Genomic DNA, 20,968 nt, shown 5'->3' with positions numbered 1-20,968 from the left:
CAAATGTGAAAATACATAAATATATATGACCTGGTAGGTAACATATATGGCAATATCATTCTTGATGAAGGGCAATATAATTCTATATATATAATACATATTACATTTCTGTATGGGTAAGAATGAAGAAAAAAAATGTAAAAAAGATTACAAGAAAAAAGAAATATGACCGCCAGGGGCGTACATTTGGTTTGAATAATTGCTCTGTAGTGCAAACTGGTTTAGGGAGGTGCACAGTCATGATTTTATTTTATTTTTTACTGGAAGTAATGTTACTGGAAGTAAACTGCTTCAAACCAGTAGCTAAGTCTGTGAGATTTTTTTTACTTCTTAAATATTCTTAAAAAACTTGATTTTGAGACTCATGAATGAGACTACACTGGATTCACTAAATGTTTTGAATCACTAAAAAGAATTGGCTGCGCTGTCTGTGTTGTTGCAAATCCAATCCATATAATGGATTAATACATCATTGTCAACAGTAAAATATCATGCTCAATTATGTTATATTATGCATAACTAAATTATTATTCATGAGGTAAGCCTTAGCCAGCACCCCATTTCCCCCAAGTGCCCCCATCACACAGTGACACTCATGTCCTTCACCACAATCCAGACATGTATTCATCTGTGTCTGGACTGAAAGTGAGTGATGTGACAAATCAGAACTCTCACATTATAATGTATGAAGCTGTCTAAGTGAGCGGGTCAATTATAATGCAATGCAGGCGCCTAGTTGATTTTAATGGAAGAGTTGTAGTTTTGTCACGCCGCACTGCGTCACTTGATTGCACTGTAGACTGCTGTAAAACTTTAAATAAAATTTCATTGGTAGATTAATCAGATTAATCAACAAATTTCTATTCAGTTCTTTAAGTATTTTTTCTTTATTAGTAATCGTGAAGCAAAGCATCAGGATATGCAAATGCTGTCATTAGTGATTAGTATACAGTAGCAGGCCATTTGAAGTAAATTCAAACTGCAGTGTGAGTTTAGTAGTAAAGATTTGTGATAACACCAAACTGAAGGCTTGACAGCAAAAATAGGCAATTTAACCTCAAAACTGGTTTAAATGAGCACTGCTCCCATTTTATTTGCTTGTGAGATGAACATAAGTACTGTAAGCATTTATAAATGTTATGAACACATTTGAGATTATAACATTATAACATTATAACATATAACATTATTAAACCTTGCTGAGACACTACATGACCTGAACACCATGAAGGACGGGTGGTAAAGCAACTTAAGAGGTTCTCGGGTCCAGGTGTTAAACTGAAGCAGCTCTGATAAATATTGTGGGGTGAGATAATGAAGACCTAAGATAGCATAAGCTTGCAGATAGCACAGTCATGAACCACACACAGTCCATCTGAACAAAACTGTAAAGTACTGTGTTTCAGATTACACAAATATATTGTACAAAATTCCATATTATCATTAAGTAAACATTATGGGAATGTTATCTAAACATTCTAAAGCAAGATGTTACATTAAAAAAATGTTAGTTCAACTAAAACAGAAAAACACGTTCCATGACCGATGTATAATGAACAATATACTGTGCTAGTGTTTTGAGAACATTATTAACTCTTTCCCCGCCTGAGGAATCTTTACAGCTTGGTTGGTAGAGGGCGCTATTGCACATCTTCTGAAAGAGTACAGAATCTACAGATCAAAACACAGACGAAGAAGAAGCAGAAACAAGCAATTGTGTATGCAAGCAGCTGCAACTGTAAAATAATGCAATCATCAAACATTAAACAACATATAAACTAAACATCTGATATAAATAAAATGTTACCAAATGAAATGTTGACCAAGGAAATGCTATAGGACTGTGCAAGCTTTGGTGGTGTTGGTGGAATCTATGATCATCATTTGGAATCCGATTCAGGGGTCCGTTCTTCGTACGTCGCTAACTCAGTTAACTGGATTTGATTGTTGACGATTTCACTTGATCTTGGATCATTTGGTTCTTCGAAACTCATCCTGGACTTGCTCTGATAGCAACAAGTCCGTAAGCTTAAACCTGCTCAGGAGCAGGCTTATTTCATGTAAACAGGATTAGATTGCATCTTTTCAAGCAGAATTGATACTTAAAATCTGTCCCAGCCACCGCTACTTTATTATAAGAGTACCCTACTGGTCCAGGGACAATAATTTAAAATAATAATAATTAAAAAATTTATTTGAAAATAATATAATAATGTTGTGTAGTCTATAATAATATAAACACAGCCAGTTTTAATTGTATTGGAGTCTTACACACATGCAGTTAATCTGAGTAGTGCATTAATTTGAGTGATGACAGCTATTATGGGAGGGGCTTGATGGAGCGCAGGAGATGCAGATAACTTGATCTTGACCCTTAAGAAACTTTAATTAATGTTGTCACATAACAAATCTGAATATAAATAATTGGGAATCATGTAAAAAATTACAAATAAAGTAAAAACAGTGCACATTTCATTTATCTATTATAACATTTATGTAGTTTTGTTCGCTTTGCTGTTTTCCTTATAAAGGTCCAGAAATTTGTCAACTTTTTCATCAGATGTCATTTTTAATTATATGATGTCATTACGTTGCTGTCTTGCCGCCAGCCAATCGCTGCATTGCTGATCGTGGTTTCGAGGATCGATACATCTGCCCTTTTAAAGGAACACAAGAATGCGCAGTGATTTTAGACAACTTAATCCAGATATTTTAATCAAATACGCAAATTCGTTTGAAGAACCAATTGAGCCAGAGATCAGTTATCAGGATTAGAAGGTCTGGCATCTTTCAAATCATCTCAGATGTATTAAGCAACCTATGAAGAACGGGCCTCAGATGTAGTCTTTGACAAAAACATGATTTCATAAAAAAGCAACATTTTGAGAAAATGTATCCACATTCAAGTGTTGATGAAAATGAATGCATTAAGCTATCTAATTATTTAACAGTTGCACTTCTTTTGACATTTTGCATATTCAAATATTCATATAGCAAAATATTCATGGGGGCCATGAAAGTTTTGTGAAAATGACCAAAAATGTGGCTGGTGAAAAAATGCTGGATGGGAAAGACAACTGAAAACAAAAATTAATAATAATAATAAAAACAATAATAATAATAATAATTATTATTATTATTATTGTAGACTCTATCTGGATCTAACTTGACAGTGGTTTCAGTTGAGAATACTAATAGATAGGTTTTAAAGACCTTGTTTTGACCATAGTTTAGAGTTAAACATGTTGCATTGGCACCACGGTTGATGGGCCCAACATAGGCTCATTGGAAATACATGCCTCTAAATACATTTCTACAAACTGAAAAAAGAAAAAAAAAAAACGTAACTATACATAGAAATCCCTGCAGTTTCCAGTTGAAAGAAACACTAGAGGCAGTAAAACTCTAACAACTTATGTTCCTTTTCACACAAAGTATGATTTACAGGTACACAGTTTTGCTTAATAAAGCCAATTTTTTGCACAATTACTTAACAAATATCATGTTATGAATTCAAAACAATGCTGCGACATTTGAAAACGGATACTTTTTGAACGTTAGCGTCACACATCCAGATTCATATGTTTGGATTTTTATATTCAGTGGTTTGTTTGGTAGCTCACGCAGTATGGAGTTCGACTTGGCTCGGGTACGAATCCCGTGAAACTACGATTCTACAAAACAGTTCAAACCTGCATATAAGTTCAAATGGTACGGTTGCATCAACAAATCCATTTTATACCAGTTTTGCATTTGTTAACACTATCTAACTAAATTTTAGTGACACTCCCCGGATATTTGAATTATGAACCACCGCAATACGTACCTGAAGCAACGTAATAAAAACACAGCAAAACGTGCCTATATCAATATAACAAAAACTTGCCACTCACTGGCCATTTCACTTAGAAACTGCCTCGAAACGTGCAGTAAGGTATGTAATAACAGTGTTGCAGAAATGTATTTAGAGACACGTGTTTCCAATGAGCCTGGGTTGGATGTGCCAAACAGTGGAAACCAATCCATGACCCCAGAATAAATATCCAACTATAAAGAGAAAAGATTGAATATTGAGGAGAAAGTAGCAGAGAAGAGGTGAAGGGCACAATCGATTTTGTTTTTGAAGAAACCCAGTTCATCAGAGTCATTACAGTGCAGGCAGTATATAGGGCAGCACAGTACTAAAGCATGCACAGTGAGCCCTATGGTCTGAGAGAGCCACTCAAGATCCATTGTGTTTTTAGAAATGAATTACAACAAGCAAAAATTAATGGTAGAAGCTTTTATAAATGGTTGCATGTTAAAACAGAGAATCTCATCAGGGCAAGAGTCTGGTACAACCAAAGAGAGAGAGGCACAAAAGCCAGCAGAGGAGTAAATGATTGAGATCATACTATGATAATATGTTTAGTTATATTTCAAAGATTGTGAAGCACTCAATTAATCATGCTTCCTTCAATGGGTCTTATTTGAGGCAACATTCTCGACATCTTTCCATCTGACGCCAGCATTAAGCAGGTCTTCTCTGAACATTTTGTGCCAAACATTTTTATGGGGTCAACCTTGTTTCTGCTTGTATTGATTATCTGGCATATGAAGAATATTGCCCGCTAACCACATTCAATGTTCCACTACAATATCTAGCAGTTTCCTAGATCCACTTTGCCTGCAAAATTTCCTCATTGGTAGCTTGCACCAAGTGACATTCAGAATCCTGTGTAACTTAAGCAATGTTGACTAAACACGCTGCTTCCGTGCTGCAACTGACCGATCGCAAAGACCCGTCCTCCTTAGTTACTGTTGCTATCCCCGACAAACAATGCCGCTCTCACACTACACATCATGTTTTTGCAAAGTGAAAAATACATCGCAGAGCAAAGAGGAAACTGACAACACACCGACAGAGCAGGTTACTTCTGGTATGAAACAAGGTCTCAGGACCCTCGGCTTTCAAATTTTGTCATTTTTAAAGAAATTCAAACAATAAATAACGTTTTGTTGCTCTTTAATGTGTCGTGACAGATGTATTGCCTCAGTTCAAACACGTGAACCGGTCCGATCGTCTATTCATATGTACTTAAGCATGAAATGAACATGAATAAACATCAGAACATATTTTATTTCAACCGCGGAACACACCATTTTTCAAGTCCACTGAAGTTAATATACTCTTCTGTCTGATTTGTGGTTAAAAGCTAGAAGATACAGCTGCGGCTACCGGACATGTGCATATACATATTTTCCGAGCCGACAATATAACGTGAAACCTATAAAAATGGTTTTAAAAAGCACCTGGCACCATAGTTTCATCACTTTAGAGTGTCACAGTGACCCAGATAGCACACGTACGTCTGCAAGATGTCTGTTAAAGATCTGTTGATCTGGAAAGCATCTGCTGTCTACAAACATCTGACAGACATCTGTAAGATGTCAGTTTTACATACATTCTAAATCATAAACATCTTAAAGACATCTAATAGACGTCTATTTGACATCTAAAAGGAGACGTCCTATAGACATATTGCAGATGAGCAAACACCCTAAAAAATACGTCTTGCAGATGTAAATGCAGATGTCAAATAGACGTCTCCTAGATGTACGTGTGCTATCAGGGTCATCGCCTTCTTCACCACAAAGTCAGATGTCTGAATTGATTTTAACAAAATATGTGATAAATTGTCATAGTAAAACTGTAAATGATATGATTTTTCTGTACTTTGTACTTATTATTTACACATTTGTACAGTACACTTTCCTGTTATATCTGAGGTATAATTTTTCATGTAGTAAAGTAACATACACTTAACCAATTATCAGGTTTTTATTCACCATTTTATATAGTTTTTCATAATTTATAAAACTAGTAATCCAGTCTGAATAGTTCTTAAATGCAAATGCATGCCCACATAATGAGAAGAAAAATCACCATGAAATTGCAGGTACAAATATAAAATCTTGAGCCATTAGTAGCCCAAATGCACAGGCAAGAGTGAGCAGTGCATTGGGGTCAGAAATTAGCTTTGTACCATCTGTTGTTTCTTCCTCAAATATGGGTATGATCTTGTTTCATTCAATCTCATTCTTTCTGTTTATTCATTTATTCATTGATTGACATTTCTATCTCCTTGTCGCTGCTGCTGCTCGGCTCTCTGTTCTTTCTGGGCACAAATGCATTGGAGAGCAGGTCAGGTGTGAACACACTCGTGCGACTCCTGCTGCCCGAGGTCTGTGATTATTTCAGCACAGAGCAGCAGGTCGGAGAAATCCAATAGCTCGGCTTTGGGTGACCTTTAAGAGCGCTCCAGGCCTGTGTTCTCTCTACTATACCTCTGCTGGGATCTTTCAATGCCATTTTAATACAATCACCATCATGGACACGTTCTCAGAACTTTCAAACTGGCAGTCATTAAACCTCTTTAAAGAAACCGAATTTGCATTCTTGTGAATTGGTTAATTTTAGATCTATTTAAAATCAGCAGTTTTAATACTTGGAAATGCTTGGAAAAGTTGTCTATACTCGATTGTGCTCACTAGAGTTTCAGTAATACTTCAGACTCAATCATAATACCAGGCTATACCTAATTTTTAGTACAGGTACACTTTAGTGCTGTTTTTGATTATTTGGATCATATCATTCTTTTGGGTTGAAATCACTGTGGCATTTGAGGACATATGCAAATGTGGTTTAGATCTCTTTTATTTGTCAGCCTACTACCATTTTTGTTTGTATAATTAATGAGATATCTGATCCTGCAGAGGTAAAGTGCAGTGTGCCACAAGTCTCGGTCTTGGGCCCATTTTTGTTCTTCTTACATATGATTTTTTTTTTAGGTGATATTATTGTGAAACATAACATTAGCTTTGCTGTCGTGCAAATAACAGTTTTTTTTATCTTCTCAAGAGCAGATGAAGTATTACAAGTTGATGCATTACAGATATTCAAGATGGGAAGAACTACAAACTGGACCAAATGCTTCTAGAAGTAATCTGTTGAACTATTATCTGTGCCTAAATGGCTCCCTACACTGAAAAAAAAAAAAAAGCTACTCATTTTTTTAAGGTAGGTGGTTGCAAACAATTTATTTTAGCTACATTTAAATAAACAAATTTAGTTGACTAACTTTCGACTAAATTTGTTTATTTAAATGTAGCTAAAATAAATTGATTGCAACCACTTACCTTAATTTTTTTTTTTAGTGAATTCAATGAATCTTTTTTTTTTTTTGTGTAGTTATGGCACACTCAACTGTTAAAGACATGGGAGTTATGCTTGATTGAGATTTGTCAGTTGAAACACACATTTCTAATGTACTGTATTTATTTCAACTAATATAATGGTAATACTGTATTCCCTGTACTTTTGCAAGTGACTCACAGAACAGAGCAATCAAAACTGTATATTAAGAAAGTTTGAAAAAGCACTCTTGTCCTTGTTCTAATTTGAGGGTTACTGTTTATTCAACATTAGTAATCCAATAAATATAAGATGAGTCATCAACTTTAATGGGTCAGCATTTGGAGGAAAAACACATTAACATCCTCTTCAAAAGAATTTCAAGCGTGGGAACTGGATCTCTTTTCTGACGCAATCAAACGTGTTGCAAGGGCATAATTTCTGGGGCTGGGTGTTGAGAGAAAAGATTTGTCAACAGACGCTCTAATGCATCAAGAGCGTTTTTATTTTCTTTAAGGGCACACAGAAAAACATAGTAATTATAGTGATGGAGTAGCTTCTTCAGAAGTAAGTTACCCAGGTGAAAAAGAACCTGTGCTTGTGCTTTTTCAGACACACTTAATATATTAAAACTATACTATATTAAGTGCATATTAAATGTATTATTTTGAAACAACTTTAAGTATATTAAGTGTATTTCAAGATATGTTTAAGTTCAATTTTAATCTATTTGCAATATATTTAATATATTGAAATTGTGTTAAAATGGAACCACTTTAAGTATACTTAGTGGAATTTAAGTGTATTTCTTAAAATACATTTAAAATGTACTTTTAATACTTCATGAACTACAGTTAGAGTGTATTTGAAGTATTGTTTTAATGTATTTCAAGTACATTTCAACTGTATTTCAGCTCATTAGAAATGCATTAGCATTACACTACTGGTATATTATAAAGCTGCTTTTTTCAGTATATACACACGTACACACTTTGATATCTAGAAAACTTTAATGTATTATATATTGTTTATATTACAAATATTCATAAATTACATAAAAAGTACAGCAGCATACCTTGGTGAAAAACAAAAACATACTATTAAATATATTAAAATATATATTAAATATATTAAAAATGCACTTTAGTATATTTGTATTACTACACTCAAGTACATTTTAAAACATTATACAAAAAAACATTATAATAAATGAAAAAAGACTGAAATGCTATGGCAGAGCTATCTTATCAATTTGTAGAACATTATACCTGTATTACTGAAAAGTACAGAATTTTACATCAATGAATAATGTAGCGTCAGAACGAGTCAGACAAAACTAAGATTCATTCAGAACATCGAAACATGAGGAGCTGAAATTCCAGGAGAACAGGACAACATCGTAAAGATTCCTATCTCCGATTTCTGGAGCAAGCCTAACCAACAAGCCTCTTCCAGAACAGCTTGCAACATTTAAGACAAAAGAACACTTATTGATAAGTCCAACGTAGGAAGGAGATCGTCAAATTTGGGGTAAATAATCAAGATTAATGGTCAAAGAGATGGCCATCACATGTGTTCCACAAGAGAAATCACAAGCTTCTTTAGATTGACTTTTCCCCCACACATAGAAGACAAAGAACCAGACTGAAATTCCTCTGTCCAAAGAACATGTCTTTTGGTCTCCACAGAACTATACAGAGACTTTCTTTTCATATGCACATAAAACCATCCTAAAAGGACATTGCTAGACATAACACTATATTATGTATGTAACCACACATTAGACTGTCATGTTTTAAGCACATATTATGTATGTCTTTTTAATAACTATTGAATGACTTTAAGGTTTATTCATGTTTGGTATGTATGAGCTTGACAATTCTAGCTTGAAACGTTTCTTCCAACTGATTCTTTGTCAAATGTATCATATTCTGGTTATAGAAATCACATCCGAAATTATACTTTGCAAGAGTGTGAAAAGTCAGACCATGTGACCAGATAACATGCTGATTTATGATGGAAGGAACAACCTAGCTAAGATAATAGCCTATCTAATTGGTCAAGACACCAGATGGGATGTGTCCAAAAGCCGAGTTTAAAACCTCAGGACACCATCAAATCGCCCTTCTTCCTTCTCCTCTTCTTCTTCTCGCCACTGCGTTTTGACGCTGTTTTAGCGCTCTTTGAGCATGCTCTGGCCTACAGGCCAGTTGCTACTTAACACCACGATGAGAAGAAAAACCACCTAGTCTCGTTACTCATTTTATTCTTTTACTTTAGTTTATTTTCTTTCCGTTGAGTCTCGTGTTCAAAAGTTAAGTTTGCCGCAAAGTCCAGCTCCGACTGCACCCGCTTCAAACTTCAACCAGCAACGGACTCCAAGACCATCCTCAGCCAACGCCCAACCATTGACTTCCCAAGACATCACTTCAAAGACTACTGAACTTCCAGCCAATCACCAACTCGGAAAACCCCTTTCCTGCAACGATGACGACAGAAGGGAATCCCTGTAACACAAGGCAACGCAAGTAAAACAACTCCAGATCCTAACTGAACTGGTGCATTTAATATAATTTTAGCCTCATTGAGAAACTCAATGCGAGGGTTAATTAAGTGATTGATGGTTGTTCAGGTCTATGTGATAGCACATATTGCTATAAACTTGGGATTTCACATTCTCATTCTCTAAACTCATCCTTTCTCTCTTTCTGCAACGTGTGAATGTGTGAATGCGTGTGTTCATGTTAGATTAGTTTATGTCTTGGGTTTATATAAATAAAGTCTTATTTATATTCAAAAGAGAAGTATCTTGTGTTTTGTGCTTACAAGTTAATGTCTTAATCTGCCAATCTTGTTACTGTGCTTATTAATAGTGTTTTCACTATATTTTGGATTTTAATATCCAGTGCAGAGTTGATGTTATACGGCTCGTTCAGTGAATCGCGGAAGACTCAGTGATCAGCCGCAAAACAGTGATTCTGTTCAAATTACCTATAAAATCATAAATGATTCCCTTTGAGCTAAATTAAAATTATATTTATGTATCAAACCCTACATAATAATGGTGGAGAATGCGGGCAGATTAATCTAAATTGTGAGAATAAACCAAGTTATTTAATCTTTTCCATTGCTGTGGATGAAAGATGAGACGCTTCTGAGCCGAGACTAGGGTGTGTGTGTGTGACGTCAGCAGCGCGCGCCTGCTTGAATGAATGAACGCAGAGAAGGCTGTAACCTGAGTCCGTCTCTGCATTGTTCAGCTGCAGTAAGTGAACTTAAAGTTAATATCTGAGATCGTACAATAAGGTTGAAATTGAGCGTGTTCCTCTTTTCTGTAATGCCTTGTTTTATAGCTGAATTGATGTCCTGCGTGTTCCAGGTCATTCAATAGCTATACTCCTGCATCTCAGTTAAGTTACTGTTAGCTGAACGGAGCGAAACTGCAATAATTAAAAGGTAAATAAATCGGTGGATAAAGAATAGTTTTGAGCGTGTTCCTCAATTCTATTTGATCAAAGCCTCATTATTCATAGTTTGATTTTCAGTGCGTGTTCCATTGTCAGATCATCTATGCTATAAGCTTGATAAAGTTAAAGTTAACTTTGTGCCAACAGCGAAGAAAACCTGTTGTGTTTACGTGTCCAGAGAAACTGGCACGGGCTTTATGATCCGATCCCTGTTTACCTCACCTGCAGCAAGAAGCGGCGATTCGAATAAAGTTTAATCAAACTCTGAACGAACTGAGTTTAAGCGCCACATCGCAGAACCAACTAAAAGCGGTGTTGTTATTTGTACAGTGTTGAAATGCGCCGACATTTCATGTAACATGCTTAACTGTAATTGCAATGCAACGATTCACGTGCTAGTCCACTAGTTTGTTTTGGTTGCCACAGTTACGATCGTGACACGGAAGTCTTAACCTACTTCCGGAGCAACTCTGAACTGCGCACGCGCAGCACATCAATGCTATTGTAAACAAACTCCATGCTCCAAGCTAACAAAACGGTTGTGTTTACATTGAAGCCTATGTTAAAGCCATTAGCCTCAAAGGTTAGAAGTGAGCATTAGCATCCAGTGGTTGAATACAGTGTGTGTATGTGTGTTTGAAAAGCTAAAGTGGTTTAACCCTTTAAACATCTAAACGAATACACTTGTTGGTCTTTTTCTTTCTTGTTTATCTAATTTCTCACTTCTTACCACTTATTTACATTTTACTAGAAAGGGAAATACTAGTTCACAATTATTACTGGAACCAAATTCAAATTTGATTAAAACATTAAATTTATTTGGAATCATTCAAATTTCCCTTCAGATCATTTCATATGATCATTACTTCTAGTATTCTCTTTTGGGCCCTAATCATTTTAGGTACAAATAAGCCTTGAACTTTGAAAGTTTTAAACTTATTCTACCTAATTGATTTATTACCCATATCAATAGATTCTATTTAGACTTATACTCATTACTTTATTGCGTTTTACCCCTCTTTCTTCCTGTTTTGGTTATAGACTTAGCCACTATTTTTAGTTACTAAAACTAAATAGTTCATCCTTTTATTTAATTTCATTTTTGCTTATTTTACCCATTTATTACTTTTCAAGTTTACTTTGTCTTACCATTTTCTTTCCTCTGTGTATCCTAGCTTGGGAACGACAAATCTGAGCCTTAATAGCAGACATTGTTATCCCTCACTACGAGTTCAAATAAATTAGAGAGACAAATCTCTTTCACCCGAAATTTATTTATTTGTTATTAGTTGTGCAGCAACTGAAAATAACGCTCCACTCGTAGTCGGGCATAACAACTTGCTAGTGGACCCGATCCACTTAATCTACTGTCTCTTTCCCTTCTGCTTTCTTTCCTCTTCACTTTTCACATTTGTAGGGACCTGTAAGAACCATCAATCGATTCTAAGTGAATGAAATACACAATCCTGTCAAAAGGCGAATCATCCTTAGGAATTTGATTGTAATCAAACCTTTCGTTCTCCCTAGCCTCCCCACATTTGAAAACGCAATTCAAATTTTAGCAACGCTGAAATCAATTTAACAGAGATAAATTTTGGGCAACCGTTGCCGTCGCAGCCTCCCTGGTGAGCGAGCGGTCCAACTGTAAGGTGTATGTTGTCAATCCTGTCAGACTAAGAAAGAGATATCATAATTATTATTATATTCGTTTGTCTAAAACAGAGATTTAATAATATTGTTTGCCTCCTTGATAACATTTAATTGAAAAAAAAAAAAGAATTTTCCTCATTTGAAAAAAAAAAAAGGAATTGTTTCTTTAATTGAATTTGTTTTTCACCTTTTTCTCTCTTTTCCCTCTTCCTCATTAGAAGTGACGAAGTCTTCACATCTCTAGTCTACCTAGATACCCTGAGACCAACACAGTCATCACCACACTACACTAGTGGTTCAAAATCACTGACACAACACTTAGTTGTCCCACCACACATAGGTTTCTACTCCACACAGATCTGTGTCAGTCTCTCTTCTCCCCAGCGTGCTAACATGCCGCAGACTGCAGCCCCCTTTGCCCAAGGGGAAGATGGGAACACTTGGCTGAGAGGCACGACAGACAGCCTCACCCCCAAGACCCTTGAACTGTTATTATTTTTAATAATAATCCTAATTCTGAGAAGATTTCTGACACAAGATTCGAGCCAGAACACCAACCACGAGGAGCTAGTCAAAATCACCAGCTCCCTAAGCTATGCCTTCACGACCCAGCTGAAGCTCAACGACAAGCACATCACCCATCTTCAAGAGGAGCTGACATGTGCTCAACGCCGCATAGACAAGCTGGAAGTGAAAGTTCAAGATCAACCCAAAGCACCCAACGAGAGGAAGCAGGAAACAACGGAACAAGTTAAGGAGCTCCAAGCAGCCCTGACAGCAGCTAAGCTTGACCAACAACATGCAAAAGCTGCCCAGAAAGACCTGGTAAACAGACTCCAGTATTCTGAACAGCTACTAGAGAAAGCCAAGAATGACATCAGTAACAAGAATGCTGAAATCAGTAGCTTGAAAGACCACCTTGAAAGGTACAAAACTGAAATGGACAATCTGACCCAACAACTAGACGATACCAACCATGAGCTCCATATGGTCAGAAAAGAACTCAAACATGCTTATGAGCAGAAACAAGAGCCAAGGCAAGAGAAACATTTCTCAGCCTCACCACTGCTGAGCAGAGCCGAGTCCTACGTCCAAGAACTGGTACGCAACGAAAGAAGCGAAGGGCCACAACCCAAAACCTCACCTGCCTTCGCCACAGAACTCTTTCCTGTCAACAAAGATAAACCTCCCTTCCAAGCAGACCTTGGAGCTGCACTTGGGATGACCGTCAAAGACCTCGACAAGCTGTCTAAAAACATCAGCAAGTTCAACCCGAACTCCACAGAGGGCCACACCATCGAGGCTCATCTGCAAGATATCGACTTTTATCTAGAAATGAGACCTCATGTGACTGACAGAGACAGGTTGTACCTCCTTAGAGCAACGTCCAGTCCCGAGGTACGAAACTTCCTAGATCGACAGCCCAGTCGAACAAAGTCAGACTACCAGCTACTTTGTGAGGTCCTGATTAAAGAATTTACAGACCCAGAGTCCGAACATGGACTGTTAACTGCCTTGGAAACCAAACAAGGTCGACAAGAGACTCCACAAGCTTACTACAACCGACTCCGACAAGCTTACTTTGGTGCACACAACGAACCTGACCTTGAAGAGGATGTGAACTTCAAAAGCCTCTTCCTAAAAAATCTGCACCCTGGAGTCAGTCACCATCTAGGCGTCATGGCCTGTCCACGCTCCATGACCATCCAACAGTTCGTGACCTAACACAGAAGGCCTACAACAAGCAGAAGATGGCCTCAAAGAAAGGTAACAAAACCTCCACACTCTTGAACTCTGTCACCAAAGACTCTAGCCTTGCACTGGACGACACCCAGTTGCATCACAATGCCAGAGTTTTCCATCAAGAGCACGGAGAACGTGACCCCTATGTCCACGACAGCTATCAGCCCAACCGCTGGAAAAATCCATGGGACAAGCCACGCTTCTCAAGAAACCCAAAAGATCAGACATCCAAAAGTAATCGCCTGACTCATCCAAGAGCAACTCGTGTGGGTAAGCAACAACGAAACCCACCTCAGCACCACTCAGACGTGCACAGCGCTGAGTATGCACAAGAACAAGACAGCTTACCATCAGAAGACATGGAACAAGTCATGAGACGACTGAAAGAGTTCCTTCAAGATAAGCTGAACACAGATGACTACAAAATTGAGTCATGCTCGCTGTGACCAGCGACAGAACGGAAGGCCGGTGATCACATGGTACACCACCATATCAGAGATGACAAGCACCTGTTCAACAACCACCCGAACGAGCACGTCTCTCACGGCCAACTGTTGATGAAAACTGAGGTACCAGAGAACATCACCTCAGTCACCCATCACTCACTAACAAACTGGTAAATGAACTCCAACTCCAAGAACCACATTCCTGTCTGTGCAACAGCAACCACCAAAGCACAGAAGGTCAGAAAGTCTGTCACATCCAGAAGGCAGCACAAGAGGAATGCAACATAGGAGAAGAAGTTTGCATCCCAGCTTCACACAGCCATGCCAAACTACCTCCGACTGTCTGCTAAAGAACTTCCTGCCTTTCTGGACTGACCCCATTAGATCATGGACACGCCTCATCCAAGCCAAGGATGCAGAGAGCCCGTCTTCACTGACATACCGAAAAGGGGAGACAACACAGACTGAAACAGATCTGACCACACCTACACTATACCAGTAACACACACAACATTACCTACACCCAGAGGTACCACATCCACTGATAACACATTTAACAAACATATTCTTCCCACAAGTAGAATATCCAAATTTTAGCGTAACATAAAGTTACATACACCACCATGAAGGAACATGCAGCTACCCTCACCATAGTTAGAACATCTGACACTAAGTTAAGGTACATGACTTCCTAGCTGCACATGACATCCTAGCTCAACAGTAGTTGCAAACCATGCTAGGAAAACCCACAGCAGCTTTGTTTTGTTTTGTTCTTCTTTTACCTATCCTTTTCCTTCCCTCTTTCTTTAGTAGGTGAAAACCTAGACACCCTTCAAGGGTCAAAGGTCTGATATTAGGATTGACTCACTACACCTAATATCCATGCACGATAGGTCAAGTCATTTTACTACAAATGATGTCACCAGAAACTAAAGGTGAACACTCTTAAGTTAAGACAACTTAGAAGAAACAAACAAATCTAATCACAAAATTTGATTGAAGAATCAACGTACTAAACTAAATTAGAACAACAATTTCCAAAATTGAACTAAACTATTCAGTTTACCGAACTAGATTGACCAATTAAATATAACCGCCTGTACCCGAATAACCTGATGCCCTGCACCAGTACAGTAACTGTCATGGAGGTGTTGTCTTGTTGTTTGCTGTGTTTGTGTCTGCTTCTTCTGCCTCTGTTTATCCAGTGCTTGCCGATGTCTCCAACTCGACACATCGCCAATCAAGGGGGGTATGTAGCGTCAGAACGAGTCAGACAAAACTAAGATTCATTCAGAACATCGAAACATGAGGAGCTGAAATTCCAGGAGAACAGGACAACATCGTAAAGATTCCTATCTCCGATTTCTGGAGCAAGCCTAACCAACAAGCCTCTTCCAGAACAGCTTGCAACATTTAAGACAAAAGAACACTTATTGATAAGTCCAACGTAGGAAGGAGATAGTCAAATTTGGGGTAAATAATCAAGATTAATGGTCAAAGAGATGGCCATCACATGTGTTCCACAAGAGAAATCACAAGCTTCTTTAGATTGACTTTTCCCCACACATAGAAGACAAAAGAACCAGACTGAAATTCCTCTGTCCAAAGAACATGTCTTTTGGTCTCCACAGAACTATACAGAGACTTTCTTTTCATATGCACATAAAACCATCCTAAAAGGACATTGCTAGACATAACACTGTATTATGTATGTAACCACACATTAGACTGTCATGTTTTAAGCACATATTATGTATGTCTTTTTAATAACTATTGAATGACTTTAAGGTTTATTCATGTTTGGTATGTATGAGCTTGACAATTCTAGCTTGAAACGTTTCTTCCAACTGATTCTTTGTCAAATGTATCATATTCTGGTTATAGAAATCACATCCAAATTATACTTTGCAAGAGTGTGAAAAGTCAGACCATGTGACCAGATAACATGCTGATTTATGATGGAAGGAACAACCCTAGCTAAGATAATAGCCTATCTAATTGGTCAAGACACCAGATGGGATGTGTCCAAAAAGCCGAGTTTAAAACCTCAGGACACCATCAAATCGCCCCTTCTTCCCTTCTCCTCTTCTTCTTCTCGCCACTGCGTTTGACGCTGTTTTAGCGCTCTTGAGCATGCTCTGGCCTACAGGCCAGTTGCTACTTAACACCACGATGAGAAGAAAAACCACCTAGTCTCGTTACTCATTTTATTCTTTTACTTTAGTTTCTTTTCTTTCCGTTGAGTCTCGTGTTCAAAAGTTAAGTTTGCCGCAAAGTCCAGCTCCGACTGCACCCGCTTCAAACTTCAACCAGCAACGGACTCCAAGACCATCCTCAGCCAACGCCCAACCATTGGCTTCCCAAGACATCACTTCAAAGACTACTGAACTTCCAGCCAATCACCAACTCGAAAACCCTTTCCTGCAACGATGACGACAGAAGGGAATCCCTGTAACACAAGGCAACGCAAGTAAAACAACTCCAGATCCTAACTGAACTGGTGCATTTAATATAAATTTTAGCCTCATTGAGAAACTCAATGCGAGGGTTAATTAAGTGATTGATGGTTGTTCAGGTCTATGTGATAGCACATATTGCTATAAACTTGGGATTTCACATTCTCATTCTCTAAACTCATCCTTTCTCTCTTTCTGCAACGTGTGAATGTGTGAATGCGTGTGTTCATGTTAGATTAGTTTATGTCTTGGGTTTATATAAATAAAGTCTTATTTATATTCAAAAGAGAAGTATCTTGTGTTTTGTGCTTACAAGTTAATGTCTTAATCTGCCAATCTTGTTACTGTGCTTATTAATAGTGTTTTCACTATATTTTGGATTTTAATATCCAGTGCAGAGTTGATGTTATACGGCTCGTTCAGTGAATCGCGGAAGACTCAGTGATCAGCCGCAAAACAGTGATTCTGTTCAAATTACCTATAAAATCATAAATGATTCCCTTTGAGCTAAATTAAAATTATATTTATGTATCAAACCCTACAATAAATAAAAATTACAATGCAATTTTCTGAAGAAAAAAATAAAAATTTACTGAAAAACAAAGTGCAGAAGTGAATAGCTGTGTTTGTGCAAAGACTGAAGATGAAGATGATAAAGTTCAAGCAACATAATAGGGAGGGATGGAGGGGGTTTTAGAGGTGGACGAGGAGATGGCGTAGGGATGGTGAGAGGCAAAAGTGCGAGGATGATGGCAGGATGTGGTGAAGGGATGGTGATGGGAGGATGACGATGATGCCCTGGCGGCTTAGCACATGGTGTTTGGCACATGGCACAGACCCAGAGCATCCCAATGCTGACAACACACAGCAGAATCGAGGGAGCGAGGAGCCAAGATGTAGATGGTGTGGCTGCCGACATCTGGGGTCTGACCGATGGAGACAGAGCTGGTGGACCCGAAGGCGTAGACGGAGGGCCGATAGAGGTTCCGGAGACCTGGGCACAGCCGCAGGGACGAGCATCATTGGTGGAGCCAGAGTACCCGAGGACTGGAGTGATGCCGGTGTGACCGAGAACCACGGTGTACCTGACGGGAAAAACCCACTACAGCCAAAGAGGTGGAGGGTTGGAGCGCAGCAGACGGCCTGCAAATCTGTGGCAGGAGTAGAGTGACGACTGACCAAGGGGGAGCCGGTGGGACAAGGTCACTTCTTTGAGTACGACTTGCATGTTCTGCAACTAAGGGCTTGCAATTCAGACACTGTAGTATTTGAAGATTGCTTTATCACAGGATCTGTGAAAGGAAAAAAGAATTGATATAAAATTAGCCAATAACAGTTTTGCATCCATGATTTATAATAATTTGCATTGATATTCATTAGAATTTAGTTACCTTTTGACAATATCCTCATCAAGCTTGACATATGAGTGTCCATTCTTATCCTCTTGTCTGTCGTCACTGTACAGCACTCTATGAGTTACATTGAACATATGATTAGAAGCCCAACAACAGCACTTACAGTGAGCAGAGTTCAAGTACAAACTCACTGATATTATTTGATAACAAATTATTTCAATAAAGCAACCTGTGAGTATTACAGGGTATGTTGATTGTGGTTTATTGTAACCTAGGGTATTTCACATGAATATGTATGTTGTGGTAATGCTGACATACACTCTCTTCACCTCTGTTGCCACTATTAAAAAATAAAATAAAGTTAGTCATCCAAAAAAAAAAAAAAAATAACAGAATGAATGACACAAATTTGCCATCTGGAATGGACACATTGCTAATGTTTTTCTTAGATGATTGACCGAATCGCCCTCCATTAGGCCTGATTCAAAAATCTCTATAACAGAGGAGATACTACATTAAAATATACTTACTATCCCCGTCTCTGCACTCAGATTTCAGTTTGTCTTCTACAGCAGCTGATCAGAAAAATAACAAATGTTAATATTCCACACACACACACACATACAAAAAGCAAATGATGATTGATGATTTGTTTTCTTTTTAAAAATGACAGTACGCGGAGTACAATGTACCTGCTCGGTAATAGTTAAAAACCTTCCCAGCCTCAGCAGTTTCAGATGTACTGTATGCTCTCTTATAAGCAACCCTTCTTACAATTTGATCTTTGTTCTTATCTGTAATGAGAAATATATATTAGAAAATAAAGGCAATAAGATTGTCAAGCTTGAACAAATATAAACACCAATCAACCAACACTACCACGGTTGGGTGATCAGCTTAAAACAAAGTAACTGTATGTTCATAATCATGGTTTTTCAAAGATCATTAACCTCATTACAATGAAGCCAAATTGTTTGGGAAATCAGAAATAAATACACAACTTAATTTTGCAAATAAAAAATGTTAATGTTGTACATGTTATAAAGACTTTTTTTTTTCCTGCCAATGCATGTGTCAAAAACATTGGTACAGACAAATAACGTTAATTAAATTTCAAATCTTACCTGAAGTCACAGTGAGGTTCCGAAGCCAGACGCCATACACGCTCGAAGCTGGTAAAAATAAGAACATACCGCTATATTTTCTAATTAATTTCATAGTTCCCCCAAAACAATTTGAATTCTGTCATGACTCACCCTTAAGATGCTCCAAACCATCTAAGACCTTCGTTCATCGTCGGAAGAAAGCGGAGATATTTTAATGAAATATGTACGTCCCTCCGATGAAAGACGATTCACCAATATGTTCACGTTTCAAAAAGTTCATCGCAAAACAAACAAAAAAAAACATCGCCAAAGTAATCCATATGAATTGCGTGGTTTCCTCCAAATGCTCAAAAGATACAAGATCGCTCTATATAATATAACTGTTTAAATTTCACATTCAAGGGACATTTGCACGCACATCATATTTGATTTATGAAGCTTGCTGTTGTGAGCTCGTTATCATATGAACCAATCAGAGCCGTTCAATGGCTCTGGAACCAATGAGGTTTAGCCAGTGTGTTGTTTGAATTTAAACACAAGTAAATGCAAGATTTTTTTTATTTATTTTATTTTATTGTTTTAAAGCATTTCAGATATGATGTTGAAATCCTTGTGGGAATTTCAGTAGCTTATTACAATTAATGTATCACTTAATGGACAACAGCCTAATCAACCAAAGTATACCGTTTTAAGTAAAACTGAACAACATATGAAACAACATATTTTAAGTATTGCAATGCTTTATAATAGTTGACAAAGGTTTGTACATTGTAAATGCTAATATATATATATATATATATATATATATATATTTATTTTTTATTTTTTTTTCAAATATCGTACTTTTCCAAATATTAAAATTATAAATACATAAATATTTAAAATAAATTGCAGTAGGCCTACACATGGTTATAAAGTACATTAAAAACCCACTAAAAGTGTAATCGTTTTGTTTTCCTTTAAAAGTGTAATCACATCAGTTATGTTCTTATACGCAAAGTAGACATAAAATATACTTTAAGTAAGAGTACAAGTGTGTTTTCTGTAAATACACTAAAACGTCACTAAAAGTATGCTTAAGTTTGGTATATTCCTTAAAAGTGAAACTAAGAATATATTTATTAACATAGTATTTCTAGTATACCTTTTAGAAGTACATTATAAGTATGCTTGTGTTTAGCATATTTCTTAGAAGTACAACTAAGCATATATTTAATACAAAAGTACTTCAAGTATACTTTTTAGAAATATATTAAAATGCAATTCAGTATATTTTTTATGCACTTCAAATAAGCATGTTGGGAATACAAATGTATTATAAACATACTACTTGAATTTCAAGTATATTTTTAATACTACGTCTTTTCCACATGGGTAGCTATACACTAAGGAACTACACACAGCTATAGAATACAGTTATTTGAATAGTTATAATGTTTAAAAGCCTCAAACTGATTGAAAAACATACTGATAAACAGTTGAATGTAGCAGCAGCCAGGGAAGGAGGGTTTGTATCTGCGGTCAGCTGGTTTAAACTGGTGTCAGTCACAGCGTGAGCTGATGTTTGTCCT

The 20,968-nt window shown here is 37.2% G+C and overlaps 2 long non-coding RNA genes across 2 annotated transcripts in view; both read right to left on the bottom strand.

The window, feature by feature from the left end:
* Nucleotides 1-18,830: 18,830 nt before the first annotated feature.
* On the bottom strand, nucleotides 18,831-19,834 carry LOC131531757 (uncharacterized). Its single transcript, XR_009268776.1, has 3 exons — nucleotides 19,548-19,834; nucleotides 19,416-19,463; nucleotides 18,831-19,085 (listed from the first exon to the last, which is right to left on the bottom strand). It is a non-coding gene; the product is annotated as an uncharacterized LOC131531757 (long non-coding RNA).
* A 936-nt stretch (nucleotides 19,835-20,770) lies between these two features.
* The window catches only part of LOC131531758 (uncharacterized), a 9,833-nt gene continuing 9,635 nt past the window's right edge, over nucleotides 20,771-20,968 (bottom strand). Inside the window, exon 3 of the long non-coding RNA XR_009268777.1 lies at nucleotides 20,771-20,968. This exon is cut by the window's right edge and continues 61 nt beyond it. This is a non-coding gene — a long non-coding RNA (uncharacterized LOC131531758).

The sequence above is a fragment of the Onychostoma macrolepis genome, chromosome 23, assembly GCF_012432095.1.
Source record: "Onychostoma macrolepis isolate SWU-2019 chromosome 23, ASM1243209v1, whole genome shotgun sequence".
Taxonomy (NCBI): Eukaryota; Metazoa; Chordata; class Actinopteri; order Cypriniformes; family Cyprinidae; genus Onychostoma; species Onychostoma macrolepis.
This window is presented reverse-complemented; position numbering and strand designations above follow the sequence as displayed.